Below are 4,515 nucleotides of genomic sequence, written 5' to 3' on the forward strand. Positions count from 1 at the left end.
GTTGTTTCCCACCCGCTTCCATGTAGGTTCAGACCGGCTTCAGGCAGTAGATGTAATTTATTGTGTTTAAAACCACAGTCCAAAGTTTTTCCCTCTCGTTCTCTCTCTCTCCTCAGCACTCTGAAGACTACATTTTATCATTCTCACAGGCGCTGTAGTGACGCTAAGTTGATGTTTGTCCTTTCCTTTAGCTTGGACTGTGTGTGCTATGTTGCCAATAGGACTGCAGGTGTCATGATGACATGGACATGGTGTTACTTTGTCTGTACTCCATCCAGGCCTGACAGGTCCAAATGATGTTATTTTCCATGTGTCCGTCCACCAATGACACAGTATATGAGGCTCAGGGTTTATTTGTTTGTTTTTGTCATGGAATTTACATTTCCTCTCTTACACAAGGACTCAAGGCGACCTTGTGTGCCAGCACTACAGACTGAGCTGGAACAGAGAGCTTAGAGAGAGACTCACAGGCCTGTTTGCTGCAGTTAATCTTTAGGGTGTGGTCAAAATGATCAAGTGGTCAAAGAAGCTGTCCTTTAACTGGTGCGCAGAGGTTCAAGCCCTTGTGTTGGCAAGCACCCACCATGCTGAAGTGTCCGCACCAATTCTAGGGCAAGTTCTTCTGCAGCTGTCCTCCCGTCTTCTTTCTTCGGCATCTCTCCTCCCTGGATGGGACAAATAACTTAATTCCTTACTTAATCAATAAAGTATATATCATCCTGATGAGACACCATTCCAGACATCCCCTAAGATGGTTTGTGGCTTGCTTTCCTAATCACTGTCTAGAAAGCCAGGGCAGCGAATGATATGACATTTATTACGAGTGACTCAAAAGTATTGCCTTTCATTTGTAGTACCGTGTTCCTTTAAAAGGTCATTTTCATCTTGTGATAACTTGAGTGGCGATTGCCAGCTCCTGCTGTCTTCCAGTGAGAAAAAATATCATGTGCTGAAGGGGATGATAAAGATGTTTTTAATTTCAAAACAGGCTTGAATTTGTCCATCGCGGCACCTCCGTGGTTCCGTGCCATAAAACACACGTCAAGAACTACAGAGTTTGAGCAAACAGTGGCCCGTTTCTAAGCCAAAGACATGGAGCGCCTTTCTTTTTAGATACTGGCTCACAAACTTTGGATCTTTCCCTCCTCCGACTCTGGTGTGGTGTAATGGCGCCACTGTGTGGCAGCAACTTTATTGACGTAAAAATGTCACAATTCTAGGATGTCCTTTACTTATGAATTGGGAGAACAATATGTCAAACAGGGTTCCCTCTCTTTTGTGGAAATCACTTTCTAGGACTTCTCCAGGACATTTTCAGTGATGATCGAGCTGCTACAGACAGGGACTGTGTCATACACTAATATGTTCCTATGTGGAAGTCAGATTTAAAAGACGCATTCAGAGCGTTTCCACAATATAACAGCTTTTTCAAAATAATGTGCTCCACAAACTACCATTTCAACGTTAATGATCCTGAATGTAAATGATCCTGAGAATAATGTAATCTTTTCAGATGGCAATGTTACCCGTTCTCGGGATCTCTGATAGAGAGCCTTGTCGTTATTTCACAGCTGAAGGAAAATACAAGAATGTTGAAATAATTTTCCAGGAAATACAAGATTTTCCAGAACATTTTCCAGTTTTTTGAGAAAAGTGGGAACCCTGTCAAATTGTTTTGTAACGTCTCTCTGCAGGGTGAATGCAGGCATGCAGAAGGATCTCTTAAATACAAAAAGACTAAAGCCTAAAGTATTTGTGAATATTAAAGTGACAATAGAGATTTGACCAGTTAGTTAATTTAGATAATTTCCCATAAAATTAAATATTAAAAGAGTAAAAAATAAATAATGCGAAAGAAAGTGATTTATGTAATTTAGGCAAGCGATGGATGGCTAAAGTATACGATTGAAACATTGCATTTTAAATAAACTAACTGGTGACAGTGTGCAGGATTTGCTTACTTTCTTTCAAAGTAAAGAGTTATCTTAATATAAATGTATCTTCAACCTCGTTCTGTGCTCCAGCTGCCTTATTATCCCCAGTAGTCTCATGTCTCCCATTTGAATACATGAGTCGGATGTCCACATGTAGTTATAGTATGTATTTTGCTCAAGTACCTGTCCAGTCAAAAGATACTGTGTGATTTTACCAATATAATCCAGAGGGTGGCAGGCTTCACACATGGGCCAAGTGGCTGGAACAGCTTACGAATTACACCCACATATTATAATCTGCAAAACTGGCTGGAACTTTTTTTTTTACTCTGTTATAGTAGTTTCATAAAGTGGCAATATCATTATGTGGAAAAGACCAACTGAAGTGATTCATCTTGGTTTACTCATGGGGCAGGGTGTGGGCATTAAAGAAGGTGGGCTGATTCATCTGAGGTGAACTGTTACTCATCATGCTGTGGGTCTGTCTCTGTAAATCCACTTAAACTTGAGCAACAGCCCTGATTTGGTATTCACACTACAACTATTCCCCCTTTGAAAGTATCCGAATTCAATCGCTTCCGGGGTTGTTTCTTTTTCTTTTAGTCAGTTCAACACCAGATTTTAACTTTTTCAAAAAGGTTTCTTTAAGATTGTAACTGTATTTTTGTAACGCTGGGCAGTTATGGGCTGCATGTATAATTTAGTATTGTTCAATATAAGGCAACCAGTACTATTTCCACAAGCTGAGTAGTACTCACTCCCAATGACTGGAAAACTGACCTTAAAGTGTCATGTTGGGGGACTGGCCCTTTACAAATATGTACCTTTAAGTTAATTGACCAAGCTAACAATTTAAATGTAATTTAAAGTAAGGCCAGTCTTCTATCAATATATCAATCAATGGTTAGCCAGTCCCATCCAGCATCAATATGTTACAAAAAAACATGTAACTCAGGCTAACCATTGCTAATACCATTTCCTTTTGGTCCATTTATTTAAATTTAAAATGTATCTTACACTGAAAGAATATTAATACAAAATATTTTGTTTCTGTTATGCTAAATACTAGTCAATGTTTGTTTGTTTTAAGTTACATTAGTGTACTGCTATGCTGTCATTAAGATACAAATAGACTGACATATATTATATATATAATAATGTTATAATAATGTGTTGGCTAATTTCTGGGGTCCTCGTGAGGCTAGCCTAGCATTAGCTCTGTCTGACATGTAGAGTTAGTTAGCTTGTCACTTGAATTTAGCGCACTATAAACTGAAGTAGCAATGACGCAACTAACTAGTCCTGCAGACGTTGGTTTAATTATGTAAATCCCAAACATTATAACACCTGGTTTTGGTGCAAACCCACCTTTGCTTTGGTGCGCTGAGCATTAAGCCAGCTTACTTCCTCTAACGGTCCCTCCTCCTCCTCTCTGATAACGTTACCTGTCTCTCTGCACGGGGCGTGTTTTTACTCCATGAAGGTGCCTCATTCCTGGTTCATTCCACCTCACAAGACATTTTCTAGGAATAGCTCACCGGCAGAAAACTTTGAATAAAGGTAAGAGTGTTTTTCAGAGTCTTGATGTTGTTAATGTTGGGCCATTATCCGTTTGGGATTGAATAAAGCAGACTTTTAATGTCCCAAACCAGATTAAATAAATCATATGATTGGGTCCAGTTGGGACTTGTGCGTTTGTTTGTGGCAGGCCTGCACAGAAGGAAGTTAATGGTTAATTTGTAGGACTTTATTGTACTATTATTGCTATACTAAGGCCGGGTTGACACTGTACTGTATTCTGTGAATACCAAAACTTAACGGGAGTTTATGTCTGACATTTTAGTTTTTTATTCCAGACCATTTGCTTTAGTGTGAAGGATTTTTATAATAAGAGATGCACGGTGCTTTTGGACATTGTCTCAGGTAGTAGTTTGTGTGTATTTATGGCCTACTGTAAAGACAGGGTTGTTGTATTTTTCATAGAGTGAGAATGTCTTTTTCCAATGCTGCATTCCTCTAGTTGTTCCAAAATTAAGTCCGCTCTTACAATGCAGTTTTGGTTGGAAATGAAACACCTGTAATTTAGAAATAGCAGATTAAACACTGGTCACACTGGTTACCTTTTTAAGGAGTTAGGAGTTATGAGAGCTCTTTAAAACCACTGCATATTTGATATGAAAAAACTATAGTAATTTATTTTACTTTCTTGTTTGCATTTTGACGAGGCCCAAATTACATCACTGCGCATTCCGTCACATTTTTGGCCTTTATTCAGCGAGTGTAATACTGTGGAAGTCGATTCATCACGCTCCAACACATCTCAACAAGCCTTCCCTCAGCAGATATGCAAACTCAAAACTTTTATCTGTACCCTACAGCTGCATAGGGAGGGAGCAGCGCAAAGAAAGCAGAGTTGAGTTCATTAAACCTAGCCTCCCGGCAACACAGTTTCACACAGTAACATTCTACATTTCCACTGGGCTACCCAGGACAAATGAAAGAGGTATTTCTATTGATAGCCCTAGTCTAGACGAGTGTGTGTGTGTGTGTGTGTGTGTGTGTGTGTGTGTGTGTGTGTGTG

The 4,515-nt window shown here is 39.4% G+C and overlaps 1 protein-coding gene across 1 annotated transcript in view; it reads left to right on the top strand.

Moving 5' to 3' along the window:
* Window positions 1-3,416: 3,416 nt before the first annotated feature.
* Window positions 3,417-4,515, top strand: part of fermt1 (FERM domain containing kindlin 1) — a 10,533-nt gene continuing 9,434 nt past the window's right edge. The window contains exon 1 of the mRNA XM_031866285.1: window positions 3,417-3,494. The gene's annotated coding sequence lies outside the window, so the exon portion shown is untranslated. The remainder of the gene's footprint in view (window positions 3,495-4,515) is intronic.

Source organism: Anarrhichthys ocellatus, unplaced genomic scaffold (genome assembly GCF_004355925.1).
Source record: "Anarrhichthys ocellatus isolate YVR2014 unplaced genomic scaffold, GSC_Weel_1.0 scaffold34, whole genome shotgun sequence".
In the NCBI taxonomy this organism is placed as follows: domain Eukaryota; kingdom Metazoa; phylum Chordata; class Actinopteri; order Perciformes; family Anarhichadidae; genus Anarrhichthys; species Anarrhichthys ocellatus.